Source organism: Rhyacophila brunnea, unplaced genomic scaffold (genome assembly GCF_057557595.1).
Source record: "Rhyacophila brunnea isolate RB1 unplaced genomic scaffold, BYU_Rbru_1.0 scaffold_8, whole genome shotgun sequence".
NCBI classification, from domain to species: domain Eukaryota; kingdom Metazoa; phylum Arthropoda; class Insecta; order Trichoptera; family Rhyacophilidae; genus Rhyacophila; species Rhyacophila brunnea.
In genome coordinates this window covers 34,865,149-34,877,897 of record NW_028233350.1, presented here as the reverse complement: position 1 = coordinate 34,877,897, position 12,749 = coordinate 34,865,149, and the positions used below count along the sequence as shown (strand labels likewise).

Below are 12,749 nucleotides of genomic sequence, written 5' to 3'. Positions count from 1 at the left end.
GGTCAGTCCAAGGAATTTTGAGGACGCATCCTCAAAAAATCTGTTGTTCACTTACTCTAAATGCCTAACATCAACTATTATTTTCCTTCATGTTGTGAAAATACTTTTTGTGGATTAATTAATTAATACATTGTATAGATTGCAAATTGATTTATTTAGTTTATATCAATTTTCGAAACATGTTGGAGAATAAAAGCCCCAAGAAATATGAGTGAAATAAAAAAAAACAATAAATAAAAGACAATATGAATCTTTAAATGATACCTAATAATCTGTGAATGGAATTGTTTAATTTTTACAACGTTTTTCTCAGCTCCTATTATTATTTGTCCGGTGGTTGCTTGTCCGGTACAAATCTTGCAATCGATTTTTAACTAACTTCCCGACTAGCTAGACATTTGAAACTTTTAGAATATATCAGAACACGATGCCAATGCATTCTTTTAATACTTTTAGCCATCTTTAGTCATCTAGCCAAGTCAAGTTTATATGATTTAACAGAAAATTTAAAAACGTTGTATATAAAAAGTTCTTTTTATCTTGTAATTATTTATAGCCATGTCAAACGTAATAATATCCAAAAATTATTTAAAAAATAAAGAAACAAAAGCATTAAACGTATGTAATTAATACGTCATTTATCTTAATAGTGTTAAGCTATTAATATGAGTAGGTAACTCTATTGTTTTTTGATTTATTTAAATAATTAAATCGTCGTTATATTATTAATTTAAAAATGACTGCAATATTTTCTCCTAATTGAAAATGATGACGTTATTACGAAATCGAAGCAAGTACCTACACCAAAGTGGCAATACGTAGATTGATATGAAAATAAAATTGTTCGTTCATTTGATCCAAACTTTCGAAAAATTTAATTATTACGGTTATCATATCCTGAAAGTATTCATAAAAAAATGCATTTGACTTAGATTTAGTACACAGAAAATGATTATGTAATACATCATAACGATTTCATAAATCGTTATATTCGTATATTTCTATCAGTCACATCATTACAACGTTTTTTTTAGCTCATATTCTTATTCTTCCGGTGGTTGTTTATCCAGTACAAATCTTGCTATCAATTTTTAACTAACTTCCCGACTAGCTAGACATTTGAAACTTTTAGAAAATATCAGAACACGATGCCAATGTATTCTTTTAATACTTTTAGCCATCTTTAAGTAGAATTGAATTCATTTTAAGTTAATTCTGTTTTGTATGAAAAGTTATTCCGGAAGAAGTCCGTAATCCAATCCACTATTATTGGTTGCTAAGTGGGTGGTTCTAGTAACAAAATTATTAATATATACGTGCGTTACTATGGAAATCAAAATGACATTTCAGTATTCGATATGTGTTTGTTTTTTATTAACTTCATATCAAGTACAAGCTTGAGCATATTGAGCATAATAATTGAACAGAAAATTTTAAAACGTTTTATTTAAAAAGTTCTTTTTATCTTGTAATTATATGTTTTCACCTAAAACCCCATCGAAACTATGTGATTATTTTTATCCATATATTATCTCAATGTGTAGGTTATTGAGAAAAGCTCTTTTGCTTTTAACTTACTAATTTATTCTATTCTAAAGTTAATAAATTCATTGATGAACTGAATTCGAATCGTGAAATCCAAGCATAGCATGATTGCGGCAAAAACAGCTAAACTGTCAAAAATAATGAATATCAGATTAAAAAGTGCTCCCAACTAAAAAAAAACACTTTCCCACTTATTTTCAATATAGAATGAAATACGACTGTTGAGAAAAATATCCACGTGTGTTAGAATAAAATTCTATGTATGCATATTTGCCAAATATGTGTTGAAGTGAAATTGTAGCGTTGGAAAATTTGCGATCATTGGTTTCCAAAATGTTCCCCTCGTTAAGTTGAGCTGCCATTTTCGATGGGACGATTTCCATCTTGAAAAATCTTGAGGAATTTTTAAGCAACGCTGCAAAATAAAATGCCGCCTTTTCGGCAGTACAAAGTGCGAATGAATAAATTTCGGTGCGTTTTACGCTGAAAGGGGTAATATGAATCTGTTTTTTTCAATCTCTATGGAACCGTAAAGTCAATTTGAATTTATTTATTTTCAACCCGGAATAATAAAAAAATTATAAATCTCTTCAGGTTTACTAAATTAGTAATACCTACGTTTACCTTATTTAGTTGGTACCTACCTAGTATGTCTGGAATAGCAATATCCTGATCATTTACACAATATTCAAGAATTAACTCATAGACAACAATACATTTGTCCTTTTTTCGGTAATTCATGATATTTTACGCTATAACTTTCTTTTTAATGTTACATAAAAGCCAGTGACGTCCCTTGGGGGTAGGCCGATTGAGCGTCGCTTGGGGGCGGCAGTTATTCAAAGGTCGGCAAATCGAGGAAAATCATTTGGAATATAGAAATAGCTATATAAACTTAGTAATAATGAAAATATCTTTCTAATAAAAAAATCAGCTCACTGGTTTTATCGGGTTCACGATATCTAGTTTACTTCAGTTGCCCTTCAACGTCCTTGGTGACCGGAAACCAGAGACCACACTTGCAGATTTGCGATTAGTCTGATATTTTGTTGGTAATGTATCCATACAACACATTTCTTAGATATTGGACTCATGAAAGGATGATAAAAATAATGTTTAAAAAAAATGAGGCGGCCTTTTGGCGCTGCCTAGGGGCGGCATTTTATCTAGGCAAGTCACTGATAAAGGCATTTCCATAAGAAAAAGAATATTAAACCGAATGAAATATTCTCACAATTTATAATCATATTTACCATATTAGTTATATAATATGCGTATATGGTAACTACTTGTGGCTCGTAGACCACGTGAGATCTTTGTAAATGTTAGGTAGGTAGGTAAGCCTAACGTCAGTGAAGCTATTTATAGTGCAATCTAGATGATTGCTCGAATCATTACGTTTAGTATCCGGGCATGGGGAATATGCGCGGTTTTGAGGAAGCGACGAGGTGTAGTAAAGTAGTAAAGAGATAATAGCGATGTTTAGTCGCACCGGATAACTGTAAACTTTCAGACGTCCGCAGCGAGTCGACTGTCTTCGTTGAACGCCACACAACGTGTGTGAAAGTCACGTGTAAACAAGCAATACGCAACATATGGTTACCACATGTTGCTAGTGGCTGTTCTTGCGTGATTTAAGTTAGCGACTTTTCTGTTGCCAACTCCGTCCACACAACTAAAATAAATGGCTTTAGTTTAATTTCTGTTACTTTTTTAGAATTAATGAACAAGTCGAGCCGGTTTGTCGATTTTATGATAATATTGTCAACTCAAGTCAAGCCACTGCTTAATAAATACATATTATGTGGCAGTCGTTGTATTCTGCTATTGCAATACTGTTTCACAATACTACTTTCATTGGGCCGCAAAGTCTGTTATAGTGTTGAAAATAATATTGAATTAAAAAAAGTATGATGTATAATTGATGATGTGTGCTATTGTAATGTCAGAAGATATCAATTTATAACGAGTATTGTTATAAAATCCTAATTATAATAGCGATATTATTTAAAAACATTAGCTTTTCGTAAAATCTAAGTATACTCCGTATTATTGATTTTTAAATATTCAAACATGCCCTATAGCAATGTAAAACTTTATTTTGACTTATAATAAACAGTAGAATGCTTCAAATTTTACAACTCAAATAAAGCAAAAGTCACGATGTTCCACGGCTTTTTCAATTTTCGCTATAGAAACTTTTCACCTGAATACAGTAAATTCTTAATAGCCATAGAGAAAGAAGCAAATTCTAATAATATTCGAAGATAATCTCGTTGTATTTGGAAGGCGCCTTGAGACGGAATATTTCCGAAGCAATGAGCTTAGTTAAGCGCACGACAGACGCCGGGAAAAGTTTGCGCTAGTAATTTTGTGAGTGAAAAGTCAACAATCAATTTGTTATTCTTTGTCAAAGGCTTTGCAAAATTTACACGAATGTGGTCTTTACTATTATAACTACGAGTTATTTTAAATCAATAAGAATTCACAATGTTATATTTAAATAAGTATAATTGAGTGGAGATATTATGTACTTACTATATACCTACATAATCAGTAGTGGTGAATCCAATATAATAGTACACACTAAACAATTTAATCAATTAAACCCTGTCTAGACTAAACCAAAATAGTAAGGGTAGCCGTGGAAATCCGACATAATAAACCACACTTTGTCAGTTATACTTAATATTTTTTTCTTTGATCTAAGAATACAAATTGCAGATAGTATTCGCTAGTTTTTAAAAAGCAATAATTAAACCCTGCCTAAAGCAAACTATATTAAATATTAGGTAAAAAATATTATTTTCTATAAAATACTTAAAATTATGGGATTGAATCATACAAAATTTTGGATATTTTATAGATAGAAGAATATTTTTTATCTAATATAGTTCGCTTTCGGCATGATTTATAAAAATTTTAAAAACCATCTGCCATTCGTATTCTTAATTCAATGAAAACAAATAAGTATGACTAACACAGTGTGGTTTATTTTTTTTTTTTGAATCTCCACGGTCTACCTCTACTATTTTTGTTTATTCTAGTCGGGGTTTAGTTGATTTTTATAAACTAACCAATATAATTTGCTATTTGTATTCTTAGTACAATGAAATCAAATTAGTTTAGTATGTAATATGTAGATATGTCGAATCTTCAGAGATAACATTCACATTAATTGTTGTGTTTAAAAAAATCGACTCTAATGCTAATGATTAAAAATAGGATATTTGTTTTGGCAAACATTATTAAATAATATAAATAAAAATAGCGCAATAGAATGACCTTAAATAGGTACGTAATAATTATTAATAAATTATATTTATCTATTGGTAAAATTCTAGCTTTATCAATATTTAATAACTAGCGAATAAATTTATTTGAGGATTACCTTGACAACAAGCTCCAAACGTCGATGAAAGAAGAAGGAAGAACTCGCGTTGACAACCTAAAAATCTATTACTATAACAAATAACCGTGAAAGTCTTAAACATTGTAAAACTTTCGTTCTGTAACGTCAAAATATTTTTACCAAACATTTTTTCATACATATTCTTGGTACCTAGTTTTAACTCTATTATAATGTATTAATTTTATAAATTAAGTACAAGCAATAATAATATATTTATTCAAATGTGTTGAAGTATATGCAATCTAAATAAATTCTTTGCGTTAGTAGAATTTTTCAATTATAAAAGGTCAATTAATATTTCTAACTATATATTCCGGGAATATATCTGTTTCAGAGCAAGGATCAGATGAATGACTAACAACGATTCCTAAAAAAAATCTGTTTTCATAAAGCATACATTCGGTCTGTTAAAAGGGAAAATAGTAATTTACTTATTTTTTAATGGCATAATATTACATACTTAATAAAAACAAATAATTTGTTAAGAAAATCTACTTAATATATTATACGCTGGCATTGCGAAATAATCTCTTAATGCTATTACAGTCTTAACGGTGAATTCCCCCAGGGGAAATACGCAAACCACAGAATCCCATTATTCAACTTTCTCTGAGAGTCGAAAACACTGACAACTTACTGGCAACATCACGACACATTTACTAGGAAAGTTGCAAGCTTAGTTCGGATCCGACATAAATAATCTGTGCCGATATATTATATAGTAAATTAGGTATAAATTTTTCATATTGATGGTATCTGGTATCATTTTAACATAATATATCGCACCGTGAGTGTAAAACCATAGCAAGTGCAAATTTTTCAATTTCGAGATTTAAATGCAAGACAACTGCAAAAGTCATAAACTTGATAATGTAAAATTGAAGTTACTGCAAACTTAAAAAATTTCATTAAAAAAGACAGATATTTGGGTTTTACAATACAAAGATTTACTTCCATTGTTAATGTAAAACCATAGTATCTGCAAATGATATCCATGACTAATTGTGAAACCCGAGCATCAGACGCATTCTTTTGGTGAATGCAATGTGGCATTGTTTTTATTATTGTGATAGCAGGCAATTATTGAAATGATTCAGTGTTAAGACTTTGATAACGCATCCAGACGTATTCTACAACACATTATTGTTTCCTTTGATTCAAGTAATGTAGTGCAGCGTATTTTGTTTTTATCAAATATGAGTTTAAGGATTCTAATGATGGTGGAGTTAGCTTTAAAAGCTGAAAAACTTCTAAAAAGGTAAGACTTTGTGATAAATATTATACTAAAATGATATACAAAACTAACCTTAATACTTTGGACGCGGAAGACGCACACGGTGCGTAATGACCAGGCGGCCGATCGATGTAATTAACGTGCATTTTAAAGAGGGCAATTAAAATCTCATTATCTATTCAGCAGCGAAAGCGTTAATATTATTATTGTTATGAAACTTATTATTATCGACTTATCTTATGTACCTATGTATTTATTTTATGCACCTACAATAATAAACTCTTTCAATTAACACAACAGTATATCAATCAGATCTATGATATTTTTGTTTTTGCAATGTTACAGATTTTCAAAAATGTGACAAGTACATTTCCTGATGCTGAAGAACCCATGTTGGATATAGATAAGGATGCTGCTGGTTTGCAAGGGGAACAATACCCATTATAATATAGGCTTTTTTCAACCAAACAAGGAACTATGTGACTTTTGTGAAAAATATAAAAATTGCAGTAGCGAAGAGAAAAATATAATTCAAGTTAAATAATATATGACATTCATCAAAACAAATAAACAATTATCGAGAACACAGAAGGCGAAAGACGAATAAAATAGTATGTTGCTATAATCTGCAGGTCGTATTATCAACACCAAATGCCCAGATATCAGTGCTATATTATAAAAGAAAGCTTTCAACCTATAATTTTACCATCTTACACACATTAATAATTAAAATGGTTACTGTTTTGTTTAGCATGGAGAGACTACAAACAAAGGGGCCAATGCAATTGGTTCTTGTGTTGTAAAATTCCAAAAAAGACCAATCAATTGGGAAGGAAGTCATTTTTTATTCGGATAATTGTGCCGGACAGAATAAAAATAAAATTATTACAGCAATGTATTTATGAGGCGTCCAGAATTTTAATATCCCGAAAATCACACACAACTTTTTGGTCGTAGGACACACCTTGAACGAGGGTGACTCTACAACACTCTTGCATAGAGAAACAAAAAAATAGTCTTGAAGTCAGGTCCAATTTATATACCAATACAGTGGATTCCAGTGATTCACTGGAAATTGGCACTGACGAGATTTTTGATTTTCACAAGTTAGCAAATGAAATGGGCAATAATTTTCAACTCAACGAAAATAGTAAAAAGGTTAGTTGGGTAGACATTTGCGTTATCGAAGTGAGGAAAAACAATCCTTATTGCCTGTTCTATAAAAATAAGTATGAAACAGAAGTGTTTGATGTAATAAATATTAGAAAACGTCAGGGCGGACGTCAATCAGTACAACCTCAACTACACAAAGCATTTATAAAACCACCTCGGATCTCCGAAGCAAAATTAAATGACTTGATTTCCCTATGTTCATCAAAAGTGATACCAGAAATACACCACAATTTTTATAAAAAAAACTTTCATCTACACATTTAAATACAGATTCAGATAATAATTGACCTCGATAAAATTAATTATAAAAACATTACAATTATTGTAATTTGCTATTTTTATTTTGGTTTAAAATTGTATGCATCTATTTTAATAAATTATAGTTAGTAAGCTTAAAATATCAAAATATTATAGGTAAATATCATTATTGATTTATTTAATAATAATATAATATATTATATTATAATGGTATTACCAAAGTTCCCAATAAAAATCTTACTGCAATTCAGGTAACTGCGAAATATCAACATTTTCTATGCATCATGAAAGTGTAAAACCATAGCAACTGCTAAAACTTGTAATCTTGATGGATTTATATGAAAAAAAAATAAAATTAATAAAAGAACATGTCATAATGTATACATACACCAAATATTATGGTTTTATTTTAGAAACTCTATTTATCCTGACCAAATGAAAACTTCAAACCCTTATATCTCCAAACTATGTAATTTGCACATACGTTGGTTTTACACTCACGGTGCGATATGTGTATCAAATTAAAATTATCTGGCACTGTTAATATAATAGGTTAGGTCAGTGGTTCTAAAACAAGTTATTTTTAATGACTAATACCACTCTTTATTTACCATTACATAATAAACATTTACTTTTGCAGTACATTTCAATTTCATAAGTACAAATCTATTAATCGTTTTACAAAATGATAACATAAATAGCATAATAGCGCTTGTACACGTCCATGGATTTACTTGCACCGATAGTGTGTATTTATGCTATCGCGATAATAACTGTTTACACGTAAAAGTACTGATTGTGTCGCCAATCTCATTCTTCAAGAGTAAGCGAGACGCGATGTCATCGTTGTATGGTACTATTTGACAGATCGTGAAAATCGGTTGATCGGAGAATGAGTCTGCGTGGTGTAGTTCGGTTTTTTACCGGCACGTTTACCACTATCGTTCTACTGCGCAGGCGCAAATATCGCACAGTTCAATTGTCGCGTAAAAATTCAGAAGCTTCTGAATTTTTTTAATCCATGCATGCAATCTTATAATTTTCACGATAATACGACGTAGTTTTTTGTTATAACATGGTATTAAGTTCTACAGTTTGACTTATTATCAGTTAGCTATTTCTGTTGTCACACCATTATCAGGACTATAAAGATAAACAATTTGTTAACCTAAATAGTTAGATACTTGCCAGATACTGTGCATTTCTGAAGCAAAAAAAAATATAATAATTTATAAATGTACAAGTATATTGTCAACTAATAAGTACATAAAAAAGAGTAGTACAATGAATATGAATACATTATATTATGTATATAGAATAATATTTTTAAAATTCTACATTTTCTAGGTATCCCCAAGTATATTAAATATTATCCCCTCCAGTTCCCTAGATACCTCAAACATTTAGTAGATTATTATGTACTAAAATTAAGAAAAAAAATGCGCCTCCCTGAAATCAATAAGTTTGAGAATCAAGTAACAATATAACATAATATTATTTAATACTATCAATGAGATTTGGAAACATAATATCATAGCGGGTTTTGATCATGAAATCTTATTGGCGTAAAGTAACTCTACCTGAAAATTTCAACCAATCACAAAAAGTTTTTATAACGTTAATGATATCATTATAATAAAATTATAGTTTATCATTTGTTAAAAGGTACCTCATTTAATTTCATTATAACATTGATCGCTGTTTGGACAATTTAACTTTTTTGTTTAAATGCTGGGTCCGTCCACTTAATTATTTATGAAAACGAATTTAAATACCGAGCTTTGACTACGGACACTGAATATTTGATAGAAGGCCAATTTTATTTTAACGATCTAATAAAATTATAATAAAGGTCGCGATCCTTATTTTATGTTTTAAGTTGCCAGGAATGAAGGTTGATTAGAAATTTTCTTTTAGGGGTTCATTGAATTGTTTTTGCACTATTAAGAAATATGATTTTTAATTGTCAAGTATTATCGATTGCAACTGTTATGTCCCTCAGAGAAGAAGAAGCAAAGAAATCAGGTGGCTTGGGTTAACAGGAACCTTATGTAGTGTGATGGTGTTATGCTTCCTTCGTCTCCTTACCAAAAACTGGACATATCTGACGTTTAAAGACTGTCGTCTTGAAAGTAATTGTAAGGTAATTTACCTTCGAGGATATATTTAGACTAGATGGCGAGAAGATTATCGGAAAACAATTAGCTTTCACGAAAGTTAAAATATTAAAGTTTATTCACCGGAAATGAAAGTACATAGTGGACAAGATATACGCGATACAAAGAATTAAACATATTAGACGAAAGGCACGAGGCGCGTGTCCCTTTTTATACATTTTGGTGATATCATTTTAATTAGTTTATTGACGTCGTGTGTGTGATATCCGGCGTGGGTCCATAGTGCTATGACCGTTTGATGCCGCACACTTTTGTTTATCAAGTTAGAATAATTATGTATGTGTTGCATCATATTAATATAGGGTATTGTTTATTAATCCTTATTAACTTTCAAAATTTGGTAGGTATAACATACTCTGAAACTTGGGAGGCCGTATAATACGACGATGAAAACTTTATCAGGACCACTTATCTACTTCCGAATTGATCATATGACTGATTATATACCTCCTTTTTTAATATGATGTTTGTATCTCTTTCTCATCATCGCCCATAATATGACTGAGAATTAACCTGGAATACTAATAAATTCAGGATAAGCTTTCTCCATTCTTCTCTATCCTCTGTAAGCTTTGCGGCAGATGCTATGGATTTTCATTGAATTACTTCATCAGATTATTTTAACTTATTGGCATTCGCCCGTCCCCCCTTTGTCTGGCATACTGCCGACACAATAAACCTTTTAAGGCTTTCTGGGCCTCATCGGATAGTATGTACGAATAATCTCATAATACGATACAGGTAAAAGAGGAGTGTCAAAGTGATGCTCAGATCTTGCAGCAAAGAGGCATTGGTTCACAGCTCCGTCCAAGATAAAATCGGCAACGGTCGCCAGCATCATATCTTAAAATATATTTTAAACATCGTTAGTTTAAATAATTGCAAAGTTATTGAATTATTCGTAGGTACTAATACTATTTGATAATATAGTAGGGGATGCATAGATGTCAAATCAATTTTTTAACTAATTATTTAAAAAGTTAAATATTTATACTTGGTTAATTTATCATTTTTTTGATAAAATATCTGTAAATACGTATTTTGTATTAGTTAACAATGCACTTTTATACAAACAAAAGTATTTCAGATTATTATTAATGTATGTGTATTACGGTGGCCGCGCGGCTTAAGCGTTGGACTATAACGCCGTGTGTCCCAGGTTCGAATTCTGGGTCTGGCAAGTACACATCGCACCGTGAGTGTAAAACCAACGTATGTGCAAATTACATAGTTTGGAGATATAAGGGTTTGAAGTTTTCATTTGGTCAGGATAAATAGAGTTTCTAAAATAAAACCATAATATTTGGTGTATGTATACATTATGACATGTTCTTTTATTAATTTTTTTTTTTTATATAAATCCATCAAGATTACAAGTTTTAGCAGTTGCTATGGTTTTACACTTTCATGATGCATAGAAAATGTTGATATTTCGCAGTTACCTGAATTGCAGTAAGATTTTTATTGGGAACTTTGGTAATACCATTATAATATAATATATTATATTATTATTAAATAAATCAAGAATGATATTTACCTATAATATTTTGATATTTTAAGCTTACTAACTATAATTTATTAAAATAGATGCATACAATTTTAAACCAAAATAAAAATAGCAAATTACAATAATTGTAATGTTTTTATAATTAATTTTATCGACGTCAATTATTATCTGAATCTGTATTTAAATGTTTAGATGAAAGTTTTTTTTATAAAAATTGTGGTGTATTTCTGGTATCACTTTTGATGAACATAGGGAAATCAAGTCATTTAATTTTGCTTCGGAGATCCGAGGTGGTTTTATAAATGCTTTGTGTAGTTGAGGTTGTACTGATTGACGTCCGCCCTGACGTTTTCTAATATTTATTACATCGAACACTTCTGTTTCATACTTATTTTTATAGAACAGGCAATAAGGATTGTTTTTCCTCACTTCAATAACGCGAATGTCTACCCAACTAACCTTTTTACTATTTTCGTTGAGTTGAAAATTATTGCCCATTTCATTTGCTAACTTGTGAAAATCAAAAATCTCGTCAGTGCCAATTTCCAGTGAATCACTGGAATCCACTGTATTGGTATATAAATTGGACCTGACTTCAAGACTATTTTTTTGTTTCTCTATGCAAGAGTGTTATAGAGTCACCCTCATTCTAGGTGTGTCCTACGACCAAAAAGTTGTGTGTGATTTTTGGGATATTAAAATTCTGGACGGCGTATAAATACATTGCTGTAATAAATTTATTTTTATTCTGTCCGGCACAATTATCCGAATAAAAAATGACTTCCTTCCCAATTGATTGGTCTTCCAAAAATTTTACAACACAAGAACCAATTGCATTGGCCCCTTTTTTTGTAGTCCCTTCATGCTAAACAAAACAGTAACCATTTTTATTATTAATGTGTGTAAGATGCTAAAATTATAGGTTGAAAGCTTTCTTTTATATAATAGCACTGATATCTGGGCATTTGGTGTTGATAATACGGCCTGCAGATTATAGCAACATACTATTTTATTCGTCTTTCGCCTTCTGTGTTCTCGATAATTGTTTTTTTTTTTTTGATGAATGTCATATATTATTTAACTTGAAATATATTTTTCTCTTCGCTACTGCAATTTTTATATTTTTCACAAAAGTCACATAGGTCCTTGTTTGGTTGAAAAAAGCCTATATTATAATGGGTATTGTTCCTCTTGCAAACCAGCAGCATCCTTATCTATATCCAACATGGGTTCTTCAGCATCAGGAAATGTACTTGTCACATTTTTGAAAATCTATAACATTGCAAAAACAAAAATATCATAGATCTAATTGATATACTGTTGTGTAAATTGAAAGAGTTTATTATTGTAGGTGCATAAAATAAATACATAGGTACATAAGATAAGTCGATAATAATAAGTTTCATAACAATAATAATATTAAGGTTAGTTTTGTATATCATT

General features: G+C 30.3%; 1 protein-coding gene across 1 annotated transcript in view; it reads left to right on the top strand.

Moving 5' to 3' along the window:
- The window catches only part of Lcch3 (Ligand-gated chloride channel homolog 3), a 61,583-nt gene that overhangs the window by 8,443 nt on the left and 40,391 nt on the right, over window positions 1–12,749 (top strand). The window lies entirely within an intron of this gene.